Source organism: Somniosus microcephalus, chromosome 6, assembly GCF_052327205.1.
Source record: "Somniosus microcephalus isolate GS21.2 chromosome 6, FLI_Smic_1.0, whole genome shotgun sequence".
In the NCBI taxonomy this organism is placed as follows: domain Eukaryota; kingdom Metazoa; phylum Chordata; class Chondrichthyes; order Squaliformes; family Somniosidae; genus Somniosus; species Somniosus microcephalus.
The window spans coordinates 49,136,506-49,155,101 of record NC_140992.1 but is presented as its reverse complement, the minus strand read 5'-3'; the positions used below and the strand labels follow the sequence as shown (position 1 = coordinate 49,155,101).

Below are 18,596 nucleotides of genomic sequence, written 5' to 3'. Positions count from 1 at the left end.
TTTCAGCATTCTAAATGCTCAACTAAAGTGTGATATAAACAGAATACTTGTCATCAACACACTCTCGGCCAGACACAAGCGATCTCCCATGTGTACCCGGCACAGCTAAATATATTTTGGGAGTTATAAGCAAAACTAAAACTTCAGTGCCAGTAAAGAAGAAAGGGTGTAGAAAGGAAGAGGCAGCATGTCTAAGAGCAGCTGTAGGGAATGAGATATGTGATGTGCCTCAATTATTCCGAGACTCGAAGTTAGCAGAACAAAAGTAAGGCTTTTATTAACTCAGAACATAACACGTAAAATAGAGAGATGTCTACCTTCAGGAGGCTGATGCCGGACTGAAGTTAGATTACAAAGGAGCCAGGTATGGGCGGAGCCCTGCACACAACCAGTTCCAGCACATTCCAATGCATAATACATGAGGACTGGGGGAAGGGAAAAGACACAGAATGCAGGCAGTTAGAAGACACAGAAAACAGGCAGTGATGAATGGAATATATTTCATCACATTCACCCCTTCTATAGATTTAGTCTGTTCGGGGGTTTGATAGTCCTCTGCGACCGACGTGGCTGTTGTGGTGCCGCGGGTGTCAGCTGGGTGTCCCCGGTAGCCTCCTGGGTCTCTGCCGGGGGTGCCGCCGGGGTTGTTGAAGGGGTAGTTGGTGGGGGTGCCGTTGGTCGATGTTCTTCCGGGGGTGATGAAAGAATAGTGGGTGGGTAAGGGTTGCTGTGATCGTCGTCACTGCTATTGCCGTGGTTGTTGTTGATGCCGGCTGGGGCGACGTCTTTTATGGACACGGTGTCCTCCCTTCCGTCGGCGTGCCGGACATATGCGTATTGGGGGTTGGCGTGGAGTAGGTGTACTGGCTCCACGAGAGGGTCCGTCTTGTGGCCCCTCACATGCCTTCGCACGAGTACCGGACCTGGGGTGGAGAGCCATGACGGCATGGATACGCCCGAGGTGGATTTCCGGGGAAAGACAAACATTCGTTCATGAGGCGTGGTATTAGTGGCCGTACACAATAGCGACCGTATCGAATGGAGCACATCCGAGAGGACTTCCTGCCAGCGGGAGATAGGGAGGCCCTTGGTCCTTAGAGCTAGAGTGACTGCTTTCCACACTGTCCCGTTCTCTCGCTCCACCTGGCCGTTACCCCGGGGGTTGTAGCTGGTGGTACGGCTCGTGGCGATCCCCTTGGACAGCATGTACTGGCGTAGCTCTTCACTCATGAAGGACGCCCCCCTATCCGTGTGGATATAGCTCGGCATACCGAACAGGCAGAACAGGCTGTTGAGGCATTTAATGACCGTGGCGCTGGTCATGTCTGGGCAGGGGAAGGCGAATGGGAAACGGGAGTATTCGTCCACAATGTTCAGGAAGTAAACATTGCGGTCGACGGACGGGAGGGGGCCCTTGAAATCTAAGCTGAGCCGCTCGAAGGGCCGTGTAGCTTTGATTAAGTGGGCTCTATCTGGGCGGTAGAACCGAGGCTTGCACTCAGCGCAAGTGCGGCAGTTCCTGGTCAGAGACCGAACTTCCTCAATCGAGTAGGGTAAGTTACGGGACTTTATGAAGTGGAACAGCCGCGTGACCCCTGGGTGGCAGAGGTCGTTGTGGAGGGTCTGTAGCCGATCCTCAGTGGCGCTGGCACACATCCCTCGTGAGAGGGCGTCAGGGGATTCGTTAAGGACCCCTGGCCGGTAAATGATGTCGTACTCGAAAGTGGAGAGCTCGATCCGCCACCTAAGAATCTTATCATTTTTAATCTTCCCCCTCTGTTTATTGTTGAACATAAACGCTACCGATCGCTGGTCGGTAAGTAGGGTGAAGCGTTTGCCGGCTAGGTAGTGGCGCCAGTGGCGCACTGCCTCCACGATGGCTTGGGCCTCCTTTTCCACGGAGGAGTGTCTGATCTCGGGGCCTTGGAGGGTCCTCGAGAAGAAAGCTACGGGCCGCCCCGCCTGGTTGAGGGTGGCCGCCAAGGCGAAGTCGGACGCATCACTTTCCACTTGAAATGGAGTGTTCTCGTCCACTGCCTGTAGCGTGGCCCGCTCAATATCCTGCTTAATGCTTTTGAAGGCGGCGTGGGCCTCAGCAGAGAGCGGAAAAGAGGATGCTTTCAAGAGGGGGCGGGCTTTGTCGGAGTAGTTGGGGACCCATTGGGAATAGTAAGAAAATAACCCCAGGCACCTTTTCAGGGCTTTGGGAGTGTTGGGCAGGGGCAGCTCCCGTAGGGGGCGCAATCGGTCGGGGTCTGGTCCGATTTCCCCATTCTCCACCACGCTGCCCAGTATGCAGAGGCGCGTGGTGTTGAAAACGCACTTGTCCTCGTTATAGGTGAGGTTGAGTTTTTGTGCGGTTTTCAGGAACCTCTCGAGGTTCGAGTCGTGATCCTGCTGGTTGTGACTGCAGATGGTGACGTTGTCGAGGTAGGGGAAGGTTGCCTGCAAGTGGTGGTCATCGACCATGCGATCCATCTCCCTCTGAAAGACCGAGACCCCGTTCGTCACCCCAAAGGGGACTCTGAGGAATTGGTAGAGGCATCCGTTCGCCTCGAAGGCGGTGTACGGGCGGTCCTCTGGTCTGATAGGGAGCTGGTGGTACGCTGACTTGAGGTCGATGGTGGAGAACACCCGGTATTGGGCGATTTGGTTCACCATTTCTGATATGCGGGGTAGCGGGTAGGCGTCTAGTAGGGTGTACCTGTTGATCGTTTGACTATAGTCGATCACCATCCGTTTCTTCTCGCTACCCCTTACCACTACCACTTGGGCGCGCCACGGGCTGTTGCTGTGTTCAATAATGCGCTCTTTCAGGAGCCTGTCTACCTCGGTCGCGATAAACCGCCTGTCCTCCCAGCTGTACCTCCTGCTTTTGGTCGCTATTGGCCGGCAGTTAGGGGTAAGGTTCGCGAATAGCGAAGGCGGCTTTACCTTCAGGGTAGCCAGACCGCACACTGTGAGGGGCGGCTGGGACCCACCGTACTTGAGCGTGATGCTTTGGTGGTTGCACTGGAAATCCAAACCCAAGATCACGCTCGCACATAGATTCTTCATGATTAATACTTTAAAATTATCATACACAGTTCCGTTAACGCACAATTGTACCGTGCAGTAACCCAGAATGGTCGATGTCTGGGTTTTATCGGCCATAGAGATGGTACCCTGAGCAGGGACCACCTTTAGGGAGAGTTGTTGTGCCAGTTCAGGGTGGATAAAACTCTCCGTGCTTCCACTGTCAATTAAGCATTTAACCCGGCACCCGTTTACCTCGATGTCCACCATTGATTTGGATAGCGGATGCGGCCTGGTCTGGTCCACTGTGACCGATGCCACTGTAGGGCCCTGATCGAGACAAGATGGCGTCCACGCTGTCTGCTCATAAGATGGCGGACCCCACGAGGTCGGGCAAGATGGCGTCCAAGATGGCCGCTCCCACGGCGCACACGCGGCGGTGGCGGGTTTTCCGGCGGTTGGTTTTCCGGCGGGGTTCCCTCTGCACACCTTCCCGAAGTGCCCCTTCTTACCGCACTTAAAGCAGGTGGTGCCTTTCGCCGGGCACAGGTTTCTGGTGTGCTTTGGCTGCCCGCAGAAGTAGCAGTTGGGTCCTTGACGCGTCGCGGCTGTCGTAGGGCTTCTGGGGGGAGAGCTGGGCCCCGCCGGTGTCGGGCTGCCAGGCGGGGAAGATGCCTTCCAAGATGGCGGCGCCCTCGGCGCACACGTGGCGGCGTGGGCGGCGCGGGCTGAAGAGTAGGCGTCCGAGTTTCTCTGGGCCATCTCCAGGGACCGCGCGGTGTCCGCAGCCTGTTTCAGGTCCAACCCCGTTTTTTCCAGCAGTCTTTGCCGGATGTGAGTGGAGCTGAGGCCTGTGATAAAGGCATCGCGAACAAGCTCGTCGGTGTACACTGCGGCTTTTACATCTCGGCACTTACAGTCCTTGCCAAGCTTTTTCAGGATGCTTAGGAACTCCTCCACCGATTCCCCAGGTCGCTGTGCGCGAGTAGCGAGTAGATGCCTAGCATACACCTCATTCGTAGGCTGCTGGTAATGCGCCTTTAAGGTGTTGCAGGCGGCCAGGTACGTATCGGCGTCTTGGATGAGGGGGTAAACCCGGTGGCTTACCCAATTCCGTAGCATTCCGAGTCTCATCTTCGCAGTGTCCGTAGCGTCTTTGACGGCTGCGGAATTGTCCAGGAAGAATTCCATACAGTCAAACCAGTGTCCGAAGCGTGCTGATGCGTCCGGAGCATGTTGATCCAAATCCAAACGTTCGGGTTTCAGGAGTTGATCCATAGTGTTGAAAATTGAGTTAATAAAATTGATGTGCCTCAATTATTCCGAGACTCGAAGTTAGCAGAACAAAAGTAAGGCTTTTATTAACTCAGAACATAACACGTAAAATAGAGAGATGTCTACCTTCAGGAGGCTGATGCCGGACTGAAGTTAGATTACAAAGGAGCCAGGTATGGGCGGAGCCCTGCACACAACCAGTTCCAGCACATTCCAATGCATAATACATGAGGACTGGGGGAAGGGAAAAGACACAGAATGCAGGCAGTTAGAAGACACAGAAAACAGGCAGTGATGAATGGAATATATTTCATCACAATATGGAAATGTATCTAATAATTAAAATCCATGTATTGAGTTGGCTCGCTAAGGTTCACAATTATAATCATGGAATGCAGCTGTTTACTTACAAAATTATTTCTAATCCTCTTCTCATGACATCAAAGTTAAAAATACCTTAATTAAAATATTTTACAGGTTTCATTTCAAGAAATCAGATTTTAAAAATTCCTTCTGTCCAACGTGCCCACTGATAGGTGTTTTAAATTTTAAAGCCCTTTATTGAACAATCACTAGATCAACTCCACTCTTTGCTTTAAAGCCCCAGGTGTGTGTAACAATTTGCTATGTAAGATGACAGCACTATACTATGTGTTTATTATTACAATGCCTACCCTGCGAAAAAGACACTTTTTAATCACGATGGCCCGGAATTTCCGGAACACACTCATCGGCAATTTACGCCGATAATTATGCCAGTCTCCGCGCTGATCTTGCCGACAACAACTTACACTGAAGTGTGCTGGAAATCTCATTAACATACGCCATAATGTACAAACCGGCGTAAAACCCTGATCTCGGAAATGACAAAAGCATTGACGGGAGCCCCGGGAAACGTCGGCAGTGGTTTAAAAGGGAGAGCAGAAATGGCATCCCTCAGAGTGAGGTTTGTCTGTGGCAGGTGTGTGTGTGCAGGATGGTTTTCTTTCCTGGTTTTTTTGATAAAGTAATTTCAAAATAGTCTCCAGTATCTCAGCAGCATCTCCATTTTCACAGTCATGTCGCCCACAGAAGAGACTTCGGTCAGGAAGAGGGCCAGCATTTTCCAGGAGACAGACGCGCAGGCCTTTTTGGGAGAGATTGAGCGGAGGCTGCGCGGGAACAGGAAGGCTAAGCCGCCCTGTAAAGTTAGCCAGGGTGCCTGAAGGGAGGTGGCACGGATCCTCAGCGTGATCTCTGAGACCTGACCAGGCTGGCAAGGTAAGACACTCACCTTGCTCTCCCATTCTTCTGGTGGTCAGACTTGGACATTGACAATGTTAACATTTTCTCTGAAGATCAGCTGCTTAAAAAGACTTTAAGGACTCGGCCAAGGTGCCGCTGCAGAGGCAGGTGACAGGGCTTTAAATTGAAGGATGGGCAGTTGTTTCAGTCAGATCATGGCTGATCTGGACCTCAACTCCATTTTCCCGCCTTTGTTCCATATCCCTTGATATGCTTACCTAATAAAAATCTATCTACTTCAGTCTTGAAAGCTCGAATTGTCCCAGCATCCACAGCCTCTTGGGGGGGGGGGGGGGTGGAAAGAGTGTTCCAAATTTCTACCACCCTTTGTGTGAACACAAATTTTCTTTTTGGCCACCAGTTACTAGTACAACGGTGTGGTTCATGATGTCTGATCAGAAATGGAAACCTATAGCAGGTAAGAAAGGTTCCAAGAAAGACCCATCTAAAGTTGTGAGGAAGGCAACAAGAACACTCAAATTCAAAGAGGGAGTTAATCGAAGCAGGTTCATTCTGACCCAATATTTCCAGCAAGGCCATGAGCATTATGAACTGCTTTTGTGAATGATATTTTCGAGCACACTGTGTCCCAAGCTTCCTGCATAGCTCATTGCAACACCATTGTGCGCCTTCTGTTGCCTGGTAAGTTAGCCAAATGTGCAGCAGAAGGAATAAAGTCTGAAGAGATCAAGCGATGCAAGCGGTTTTGATCCGAGCCCAATTGCTAGATGGACGGTTCGAATCGCCCCCGTCTTATGAAAGTTCTATACCCGGGAATTATTATTCAGAGTGTAAATGGAATAAGTCACGGACAGGAATGCTTCGGTGAAAAATCAGACTTATATTTATTTGGTCTAACATACACTGGCTAAAACATGCACTACTAAACAAAATCACTGTCTCTGTGAAGAATAAGATCCAGGTTACAAACAACATACATACAGTACACAGCTGGGGACTATAACATGCTGTAATTCCCTTGTTGCTATGGTGGACTCTAACTCCACCCCTACCAACGAATTACCCAGTCACATAAGCCCCTTCGCCTGGTTGAACCAAATGAAGCTTCCACCCTGGAATAGCCCAAAAACTTCACTTCTGAGAAAAACTCTGAGCCCTTACAGCTCACCCAGCTCGCTTGGGATATCGGGTTACCAGCTTAGGACACTCGAGACCAGGCTTACTGTGATGAAATATGTCATTCATCAGACTCTGTATTTAACTACATATATTGTATTGCCTGCTCCTGTGTTTTACCTTGTATTGTATATAGTGCACCGCCCCCTTTCTCCCCATTGGGTGTGTCGGCTCCGCCCATACCTGGCCCTACTTAAGACAAGCCCAGGCTTGTCTTGCAGCAGAACAGCAGAATGCTAGGTGAAGCCACAGGCATCTTTCTTTGCTAATAAAAGCCTTGTTTTATCCAGTTAACTTTGAGCCTTGAAGTTATTGAGGCGCATCAATTTTATTAGCAAACTTTCAATGATGGATCAACTTTTGAAACCGGAACGCTTGGATTTGGACCCACATGCTTCGGATGCATCGGCACGGTTTGGACACTGGTTCCAGTGCTTGGAATTTTTTATGGCCAACTCCGAAGCAGTCACAGCCTCTAAAGCCACCGGAGATGTGAAACTCGGGATCCTGCAGAATCGGGTAAGCCACCGGGTTTTTCCACTCATCCAAGACGCCGCCACCTACCTGGATGCCTGCAACATTCCAAAGGCCCACTATCAGCGGCCTACCAACGAGGTGTACGCCAGGCATCTGCTTGCTACCTGCACACAGCGACCCGGAGAGTCGCTAGAGGACTTTCTAGTCACCCTAAAAGTGCTTGGCAAAGACTGCAAATGCAAAGACGTGAAAGCCACGGTATACACAGACGAGCTTATTCGGGATGCCTTTATCGCAGGCCTTAGCTCTAATTACATCCGGCAGAGACTGCTAGAGAAAACGGGCCTAGATCTGACACAGGCTGTGGACACAGCGCGATCGCTGGATGTGGCTCAGAAGAACTCTGACTCCTACTCGTCAGGCCGTGTGGCCCACGCCGCCTCTGCTTCCCCGCCCGGTAGCCCAATGCCGTCGGGGCCCTGCTCTCCCCCCAGAAGCCCTACGACCGCCGCGACACATCGGGGCCCCAAATGCTACTTCTGCGGGCAGCCGAAGCACACCAGGAACCTGTGCCCGGCGAAAGGCACCACCTGCTGTAAGTGCGGTAAGGAGGGGCACTTTGGGAAGGTGTGCAGAGGGAACCCCGCAGGCAAACCCGCCACCGCCGCGTGCGCGCCGTGGGAGCGGCCATCTTGGACGCCATCTTGTCCGACCTCGTGGGGTCCGCCATCTCGCGAGCAGACATCATGGACGCCATCTTACCCGGCCTCGTGTGGCCCACCATCTTGTCCCGATCAGGGCCCTACAGTGGCGTCGATCACAGTGGACCAGTCCAGACCGCACCCACTATCCAAATCGATGGTGGACATCGAGGTAAACGGGTGCAAGGTTAAATGTTTAATCGACAGCGGGAGCACGGAGAGTTTCATTCACCCTGGTCTGGTACAACGACTCTCTCTAACTGTAGTCCCTACTCATGGCAGGATCTCTATGGCCGACAAAACCCAGATATCGACTATTGCGGGTTACTGCGCGGTACGATTGTCCGTTAAAGGCACTGTATATAATAACTTTAAACTGTTAATTATGAAGGATATGTGTGTGAGCGTGATCTTGGGCCTGGATTTTCAGTGCCACCACCAAAGCATCACGCTCAATTTCGGTGGGACCCAGCCGCCCCTCACAGTGTGCGGTCTGGCTACCCTGAAGGTAAAGCCGCCTTCGCTATTCGCGAACCTTACCCCTAACTGCCGGCCAATAGCGACCAAAAGCAGGAGGTACAGCTGGGAGGACAGGCGGTTTATCGCGACTGAGGTAGACAGGCTCCTGAGGGAGCGCATTATTGAATGCAGCAACAGCCCGTGGCGCGCCCAAGTGGTGGTGGTAAGGGGTAGCGAGAAGAAGCGGATGGTGATTGACTATAGTCAAACAGTCAACATCTATACCCAACTAGACGCCTACCCGCTACCCTGCATATCCGAGATGGTGAACCAAATCGCCCAATACCGGGTGTTCTCCACCATCGACCTCAAGTCAGCGTACCACCAGCTCCCTATCAGACCAGAGGACCATTCGTACACCGCCTTCGAGGCAAACGGACACCTCTACCAGTTCCTCAGAGTCCCCTTTGGGGTGACGAATGGGGTCTCGGTCTTTCAGGGGGGAGATGGACCGCATGGTCGATGACCACCACTTGCAGGCAACCTTCCCCTATCTCGACAACGTCACCATCTGCGGCCACAACCAACAGGACCACGACTCGAACCTCGCGAGGTTTCTGAAAACCGCACAAAAACTCAACCTCACCTACAACGAGGACAAGTGCGTTTTCAACACCACGCGCCTCTGCATACTAGGCAGCGTGGTGGAGAATGGGGAAATCAGACCAGACCCCGACCGATTGCGCCCCCTACGGGAGCTGCCCCTGCCCAACACTCCCAAAGCCCTGAAAAGGTGCCTGGGGTTATCCTCGTATTATGCCCAATGGGTCCCTAACTACTCCGATAAAGCCCGCCCCCTCTTGAAAGCATCCTCTTTCCCACTCTCTGCTGAGGCCTATGCTGCCTTCAAAAGCATTAAGCAGGATATTGAGCGGGCCACGCTACAGGTAATGGACGAGAACACTCCCTTTCAAGTGGAAAGTGATGCGTCTGACTTTGCCTTGGCGGCCACCCTCAACCAGGCGGGGCGGCCCGTAGCTTTCTTCTCGAGGACCCTCCAGGGGCCCGAGATCAGACACTCCTCCGTGGAAAAGGAGGCCCAAGCCATCGTGGAGGCAGTGCGCCACTGGCGGCACTACCTAGCCGGCAAACGCTTCACCCTACTTACCGACCAGCGGTCGGTAGCGTTTATGTTCAATAATAAACAGAGGGGGAAGATTAAAAATGATAAGATTCTTAGGTGGCGGATCGAGCTCTCCACCTTCGAGTACGACATCATACACCGGCCGGGGGCCCTTAACGAATCCCCCGACGCCCTCTCACGAGGGATGTGTGCCAACGCCACCGGGGATCGGCTACAGACCCTCCACAACGACCTCTGCCACACAGGGGTCACACGGCTGTTCCACTTCATAAAGTCCCGCAACTTACCCTACTCGATTGAGGATGTTCGGTCCCTGACCAGGAACTGCCGCACTTGCGCTGAGTGCAAGCCTCGGTTCTACCGCCCTGATAGAGGCTACATGGCCCTTTGAGCGGCTCAGCTTGGATTTCAAGGGCCCCCTCCCATCCGTTGACCGCAATGTTTACTTCCTGAACATTGTGGACGAATACTCCCGTTTCCCATTCGCCTTCCCCTGCCCAGACATGACCAGCGCCACGGTCATTAAATGCCTCAACAGCCTGTTCTGCCTGTTCGGTATGCCAAGCTATATCCACACGGATAGGGGGGCGTCCTTCATGAGTGAAGAGCTACGCCAGTACATGCTGTCCAAGGGGATTGCCACGAGCCGTACCACCAGCTACAACCCCCGGGGTAACGGTCAGGTGGAGCGAGAGAACGGGACAGTATGGAGGGCAGTCACCCTAACTCTAAGGACCAAGGGCCTCCCTATCTCCCACTGGCAGGATGTCCTCCCAGATGTGCTCCACTCAATACGGTCACTATTGTGTACCGCCACTAATGCCACGCCTCATGAGCTAATGTTTGTGTTTCCCCGGAAATCCACCTCAGGCGTATCCATACCGTCATGGCTCTCCACCCCAGGTCCGGTACTTTTGCGGAAGCATGTGAGGGGCCACAAGACGGACCCTCTCGTGGAGCCAGTGCACCTGCTCCACGCCAACCCACAATATGCGTATGTCCGGCACGCCGACGGACGGGAGGACACTGTGTCCATAAAAGACCTCGCCCCAGCCGGTAACAACAACGACAACGACTACAACAACAGCAACAACGACAACAACCACAACAACTATTACCCACCCACTCCACCCACTATTCTTTCATCACCCCCGGAAGAACACCAGCCAACGGTACCCCCACCACCTACTCCTTCAACAACCCCGGTGGCACCCCCGGCAGAGACCAAGGTCGTCACCCGGGACACCCAGCCGGCACCCGCGGCACCGCAACCGTTACGTCGGTCACAGAATCACAGAAATCACAGAAACCACACAGTGCAGATAGAGGCCATTTCGGCCCATCGAGCCTGCACCGACACATATCCCACCCGATCCCCGTAACCCCATGTATTTAATCCCCCTAACACTAAGGGTCAATTTATCATAGCCAATCAACCTAACCTGCACATCTTTGGACTGTGGGAGGAAACCGGAGCACCCGGAGTAAACCCACGCAAACACGGGGAGAATGTGCAAACTCCACACAGACAGTCGCCCGAGGCTGGATTCGAACCCGGGTCCCTGGCGCTGTGAGGCAACAGTGCTAACCACTATGCCACCGTGCCACCGGTCACAGAGGACTATCACCCCCCCGGACAGACTAAATCTGTAGAAGGGGTGAATGTGATGAAATATGTCATTCATCAGACTCTGTATTTAACTACATATATTGTATTGCCTGCTCCGGTGTTTTACCTTGTATTGTATATAGTGCACCACCCCCTTTCTCCCCATTGGGTGTGTCGGCTCCGCCCATACCTGGCCCTACTTAAGACAAGCCCAGGCTTGTCTTGCAGCAGAACACTAGGTGAAGACACAGGCATCTTTCTTTGCTAATAAAAGCCTTGTTTTATCCAGTTAACTTTGAGCCTTGAAGTTATTGAGGCGCATCACTTACCACCACACACAGTCGGTCTCGATCGCTCCACTCAGCGGCTTCTTCCTCTGGTACTTCTTGTTAGGTCAATCTTGGTGGAGCGAGAGAGAGAGAAAGAATGGTGGAAAAGGATCCATCTTTATAGGAGTCTGGCTACCCCTATCTTTCCCACCAATCTTTAAAATCCATTTGTTTCTAAGCACTCCGGTGCTTAATCAGTGATGGGTCATCATCGGACCCATGAGTATTCCGTGATTGCACTAATGGCCCTAAGTCTGGGACATATCTTTCCATCTTTGTGTTGGGAAAAACTGGCTCCTCTTCGGCTGGCTAGTCTAGTGGGTTCATTGTTCTGCTTCTCTTCTGAGGTGAGAAGTTCTTTTGCATATTAGAGTGGCTTTCTAATAGGTTCAAGTTCAACGGGTGCCTCAGGGTCCTCAGCCCCTTCGTCAATGGCCCCCTTCCTTTTCCCAGGACTGTTGGGTGAACCCATACATTCTGGATGACTGACAGTTCTTTTGTCACTGCCATGCATTCTCTGGAGTTTTAACAAACCAGCCCCCCACGCATCTGCACAGGGCGATCCCATCACAGGGAAAACACCCTCAGAAAAATCCCATAAAGTCCACAAAAATATTCTCGACCGAGTCCATTCTTCAAACAGAGACTTTGCGATCTCTTCAAGTCTATGGCCAAGTATACCAATTCCGAGCAAAACTCCACAGTGTACTGGAAAACATGTGCATTGAATTGTGATGCAATACCGTTGCCTCGTGCCCGGTGTCGGAGGAATAATCTGTATAAATGTTGAGCGTAAATCAACTTCAGTTCAAGTCAACAGATCTGAGTGAAAGCACATCAAAGGCAATGGATCTGCACTCAGTTCTCACTACCACCTTTGGAGATAAATCATTTATTTAACTCTTGAATTTTTAAAGCAGTTGACGTTTAGCTATGCGTAAAAACAGAAAGTGCAAACATTTGTTCACTTAGCAATGCATTGGCCTAGTAAATACATTTCTTGAAATAATAGAGCTCTCAAATTAACATTTTTAGGTAGGATCTTACTAATATTGATTTTTATGCCCTAGTTATAAAGAATACAACTATAAGTTGTAGCTTCATTAAGGAATAAAGTCGAACTACATATATTAAATGCTTACATCTACACACACTTGTGGTCTACAAACCTTACTTCCTTTTTTTAATTTGTTCTTGGGATATGGGCAACATGAGCAAGGCCACATTTATTGCTCATCCCTAGTTGCCTTGAGAAGGTGCTGGTGGACCTTCTCCTGGAACTGATGCAGCCCTTGTGATGAAGGATGCTCACAATGTGTTTGGCAAGCTTTTTTTTATTTGGTTATAAATTTCACAATGCAATGATGCAACCTGCTCCAAATTACATTTTAAATCACTTGCACATGATATCCAGTGATAAAAATGGTGGTTAACTATTCTTACAATCCTCACTCCCTAATTAGGAAAGAAAATGCCAAACACGAAAGACAATGGGGGAAAAATTCAGTATCGCCCCGTTTGGGGCGCCATTATCGGCCGTGCACAAAGTTTAGCGCCTGGCGCTAATTATCGCCTCCGATGGCAAACTTGGCTTTTATCGCCCCTGGAGGTGATTGGAGTACTAAATCAGGCGCTTCACACCTGCCTTAAGGTGCAAAGACCGAGGAGCGAGGCGCTACCTCAGAGCACTGGCAAAGCAAGGAAGGGCAAATCAAAATAAACCTGCAAAGTACTGCTCAGTACTCAAAACTGCTTCACACAGCGTTGAATCTCTCCAGAAGTCTCTCTCTCTCTCTCTCTCTGAAAGCGTGGTGCAAAAATGTCACTGACAAAAAAAGGCAGGAAGCGTTCGCCTTTAAATAGCGCTCCCCTAGTCCCTTCCTGACTGCAAAACGCTCCCCTCAACCTGTCATTGCTAGCGGCAGGTGGTAAGGCAGGGGGCACCACTCAATATCCGGTCCGGGGTGCTAACGGGGCGTTGCGCACTCGACTGACGTCACAATCTGCCGGCGCAGGAGATCGTGGCAGTAGTGTTTAGCGCCGCCGCAAAATGTCTAGTTAATTTCGCGAGCGGTGCAAACATCGCCGTGCCCGGGCGCTAGTTGCTTTGCGCTCCATTAGCGCCCTCTTAAGGTGCTAACGGGAGGTGCAAACAACTGAATTTTTCCCCCAATATCCTTTTAAGGTTTAGTGACATGATCAACGTTTGTCTTTGAATGTCATAATATGGAAATGTGTCAGTGTACATAAAGCCTACATAGGCTAGCTCCTTTATTGGAACAGTCTGCCTCACCTTCCAACTGGAGCTAATTCCACACAGACAGCAGTGAAGGACGAAAGCAACATCAAAGAGAATCAAACTGTATAGAATGGCTGACACTTGTGATCATTCTGATACTGTTGGAAGCTCAAAGAGATCTGTTTTTTGACGATATCCTATTTTGTGTACTTGAAACTGTTAATTGAATATGTGCAATGTTACAGTACTACAAAGTGCTGAGAAATTCATCCTTTACAATGTGGTATTTCGAGTTCATATAATATATTCAGTCCATCTTGAGAATTTCAGGAACATGACCTTTTGAAATTATTTAACCTTATCGATTTACTCCTCATTTTCATTGCAATTATTTTTACACTATTATGTCATAAAATAAGCATTTCTGATGAGTCTCTATATTTTGTTGCCAATTTTCACAGCTTCCTTTATTTCCTAAAGTCTTTCTCACTTCGCCCAAGTCACACTCCAGTACCTTATCGAAGCAGCAATTTTCATGTGTGAGCATTTGCAGTGTGTTTTGGCAGGCCATTTGACTGCAAGGAGAGTCAGAGCCAAGTCCAATCTTGTCCTCACAGTTGGGCACTTTCCTCAGGGGTTGCTGGATGGCAGTCAGAAGCAGGAACACTGGACCACTTTCCCCACTCTAATTCTGGGGATCTGAGGCTAATCACAGTACCCTTTCCTCTGCCTTTGCTGAGGTCGGCTAACAGCACAGATTGTGGGTCAAACACAGGACCATCCTGGTCTGTATGGCTCAGCTACTCTGGGCAAACCCGTTAAGCCATCTGGGAATCTTAAATATAGCTTCCTGATAGAAATAAAAAATAGACAAATCTCTGAATAGGACTGGCCAACATTTATCCCTCAACCAACATCACTAAAACAGATGATCTGGTCATCTATCTCATTGCTGTTTGTGGCACCTTGCTGTGTGCAAATTGGCTGCCACATTTCCTACATTACAACAGTGACTGCACTTCAGAAGTACTTTATTGGCTGTAAAGTGCTTTGGGATGTCCTGAAAGACGCTATATAAATGCAAGTCTTTCTTTCCTTTTTTCTTTGACTGATTCTATTACACTGTTGTATAAATTCTCTTCACAACCCTGTATATCTCACATTACACTTTCAATAACTAATTAATTAAAACCTCCTTGAAGAGGTTGCATCATTTACTTGTTCACTATGTCAAAAGGCAGTGAAATTTTAAACATTAATAATTACTGAAATGACAATTCTGTAACTAGGAAATGACTATTGCATATGGTAATAATTACTGAAGAATTAAATTGTACTCTACTCTGCTGGCAGTAGAAACAAGGAGTTGGTTGCCACCGATTGCCAAACCCAAAACTAAAACCAGACAGGGGCTGGGCAAGAGGTGAGAGATAGGAATGTAGTTTCAGGAAAACCCAATTGATACCAACAATTCAGCTTCACACAACAGCAACAATTTGCATGATAGATACCTACTAAACTCGTCAGAAAAAGTTAGGGCTTATCCATTCCAGTGTAAGTACATTTTTAACGGTGTAATAAGTCTTAATGACTGCCAAACTACAACAACTTGTATTTATGTAGCTCCTTTAACATAGCAAAATGTCCCAAGGTGCTTAAGCAAGAGCGTTATCAATAAAAACATTTTTGACACTGAGCCACTGAAGGAGATATCAGGACAGATGACCAAAAGCTTGGTGAAAGAGGTAGGTTTTAAGGAGCATCTTAAGGGAGGAGATAGAGAGGTTTAGGAAAACTTAAATTTAAGCATAAGTTAAATTTAGCATCTTATTTCACCAAAAATTATATCAGGCATTTAGCAATAATATTCAGTCTAGCCCTGCTTACCTTTTTCATTAAACTAATCAAGGTCTGGATGGGATTCCAACTCAATGATAGTTTTTATAGGGCTAGTAGAAGTTTCTCTCTTTCCCCTTCTCATTACTCCCTCCATGTGCTTGCTGTTCTGCCCCTTTCATTCTTCTATTTCTGTCTGTTGCCCTGGCCCCGATTTTCGGCTTGTGTGGGAAATGGTCGGGTTTCCCCGAATGTGGGGTTTCTGACACATAAAGTGTCAGCCAGCTCCACGCAATTTTCCCTCAATTGGCCAATTAATTCCCAGCATGTGGGAAGCCTTGCTAATTGTCCAATTAGAGTCAGAAATCCCCACAGTATGATGTCATCATTCATGGTGCTTTCAAGGTCCATAGCAAGCACTGCATCCTCTGAAGGCTTCCAAACGAACCATACAGGATGGCAGAGGAGCCTGCAGCAGCTGTGGCCAGTGCCAGACCCCAAGCTGCCTTCAAATTCGACGAGGCTTTACTGCAGGCATTATTGGATGGGGTTAGGGCCCACAGGGAGGTCCTCTTCCCTAGGTCAGGGAGGAAGAGGCCTCCCACTGAGACCAATGCTGCATGGATGCAGGTGTCAGCAGATGCCAACTCGCTGGGAGTCACCAGAAGAACCTTGGCATGACATCTCTAACTCCTTCCTTTACTCCCCCACAGTACCATCCAGAGCCCCCATCCTCACTGTGGAGGAGGAAGAAGCTGTGCAACCAGACTCCTCAGAGGAAGCTCCAACCTCTGAGGGCACAGCGTCAGCAGAAGTAAGTGCACCCAGCACCAGCGTAGACACTCACACCTCGGGGGGACCTTCGGGACATAGTGTTGTCACCTGCTGTTTCACAGCTCACAAGTGAGCCTCAGCAGATTCTGGAGACAGGGACAGCAGTGGAGAGTCCTCGTCGGAGGGCGCAGGACTCTGCCAGCTCAGCTCAGCTGCGCTGCATGTCGACCCTCTGCCTCTGGGTCCATCTGCAAGAGAAGAGGTGATGGATCTCCATGCACAGATGCAGGAGTCTCTGGCAGGTTTTGTCTCCAGGGTCGCTGCAAGCGTGGAGCAAATGGAGGAGTCCATAGCGACCATGAGCAGAGCCTTTGTGGAGTCAATGGCGCATGAACGCATCACCATGGAAAGGTTGGCAACCTCCATGGAGGAGATAACTCGCCAGGGTACGGAAAACATGGTGAGTGCTCATAAGAGAATGACATCTCTTGCGGAGCGTTGGCCATCTGTTGAACAGAGAAACCAGATCTTCATGGAAGACCTTCTGAGTAGGACTGCCAGTGCAGAAACAGGTCCCCATGGCCCTCTAAAGCGCAGCAAGGTGCTCTCAAGCCACTTCCAAGCGCTGGCCCCTTCTGGTCTGTGCAGCTTCAGGTGAGTGAGCAGCAGCCTGGTGCTCCTGCTGCTGTTCCTGGTTCTGCTACTGCCGCCTCTGCTGCTGGAGATCCTGTAATGGCAAGAAGGGAAGGAAAAAAAGGCATCCCATGCCTCTCACAGATGCCTCCGCTGAGGAAGCGCTGAGTGAGGGTGGCGAGAGGGGCTTCCCAGGAGATCACATTGGAGAAGTGTGTGAGGCTCCAACCTTCCACAGCTGTGCCTAAGCCTTGAAGAAGTAGCCTCAAACCTGCAACAACAAGGTCCTTCAACATACAAGTGCTGTCCCTTTAAATCGCAGCTTTCCCTGACCTGCAGCTGACAGCAAGCAAGCCGGCAAGCTTCACGCCAGGTCTCATCAGCGGGGTTCCCCACAGGCGTGTTTGATGTGGGGAAAGCCCCAAAGTCGCAACGGCCCCAGAAAATCATCTTCAACAAGGTAATTATTGGTCATTAGTGTGCCGACGACCAGTCCCGCCAGCGGCAGCCGGGACTGAAGCGGGTCGCGGGGAAACGGCGGTCCGAAAGTCGGACGGGGCGGGGAATCAGGCGGGGGGGGGGTCCCGACCCGCTTTTTCGGCGATTTTCGGCCCCTTGCCACCTGAAAAGCCGCCCAACGGCGGCCAGAAAATTGACCCCCGTGTCTGTTACATGTTTTCTCCTGTTTTTCTCTGTTACTCCCTCCCTTTGCACTATGGTCAATTGCAGCTAAAATATGGTAACAACAAAAAATTATATGACAGAATGTTAATTAGCATTACAGGTCTAAACTTTCTGCCACTTAAAGAGTATGTTTGATACATATCTGGGGAAATATCCAAGCCCTGGAGACTGTGCAGAGAAGGGAAGGTAGGCTGGTACATAGTCTCAGAGGAGTGAGTTATGAGGAAATACTGGGAAAAAACTTGGATCCATGTCTTAAATGGTGGCGATTGAGAGAGAACCATCGAGTATATAAGACCCTTATGGGGAGAAATTCATTTTAGCCCCGTTTGGGGCGCTAACTTTTAAAAGTTGAGGAAAATTAGCGGCAGGCGCTAATGTTTCCAAACTTTTAAAAAATTTGGTTTTGCGCTCAATGAAGGAAGTGGAGTGTTAAATGAATTCCTCCACTTCCTTCTTGGAGCGCAATCGGCAGCAGGAGAAGCAGAGACTTCAGCAGCGCTGTAAACTGGGCCGTGCAGCGCTGCCACGTTCAAAGGCTCCTTCCCTCCCTCGCTGCAGGCTCTGCAACAGAAAAATTACCTACCTGGACCACCAAGGCAGCCACGATCCCTTGCGATCAGCCCTGCGCTCAAAAAAACAAGAAGAAGAAAGGTAAGTTTTTCTTTTTTACTTACCTCGGCCACTTCACCTTTAATCATCGCCCCCGAAGCGGCCGGCCGCCCGATACACGCCTCCTGCAGCTGTCGGTGTTTTCGACCGGCGCTGCTGTAGGGGGCAGAAGTAAATTTCGGGTCCGGAGCACTACCGGGGTGGTGCGCACAGCAATGATGTCACGATCTCCGAGCGAAGGAGATTGGGGTGCAACGCCATAGCGCCACCCTAAAACTGCTGCCAAATATGGCAGGAGTCGATGTCAGCGCTGCGCCCGGTCGCATTTGCGACCCGTTAGCGCCCCCCCACCCCCGGGAGGCGCTAACAGGAGGCGCAAAGGCACCCA

The 18,596-nt window shown here is 50.4% G+C and overlaps 1 long non-coding RNA gene across 1 annotated transcript in view; it reads right to left on the bottom strand.

Moving 5' to 3' along the window:
* The window catches only part of LOC147115695 (uncharacterized), a 28,689-nt gene extending 12,959 nt beyond the window's left edge, over nt 1-15,730 (bottom strand). Inside the window, exon 1 of the long non-coding RNA XR_015078585.1 lies at nt 15,557-15,730. This is a non-coding gene — a long non-coding RNA (uncharacterized LOC147115695). The remainder of the gene's footprint in view (nt 1-15,556) is intronic.
* Between the last annotated feature and the right edge of the window lie 2,866 nt (nt 15,731-18,596).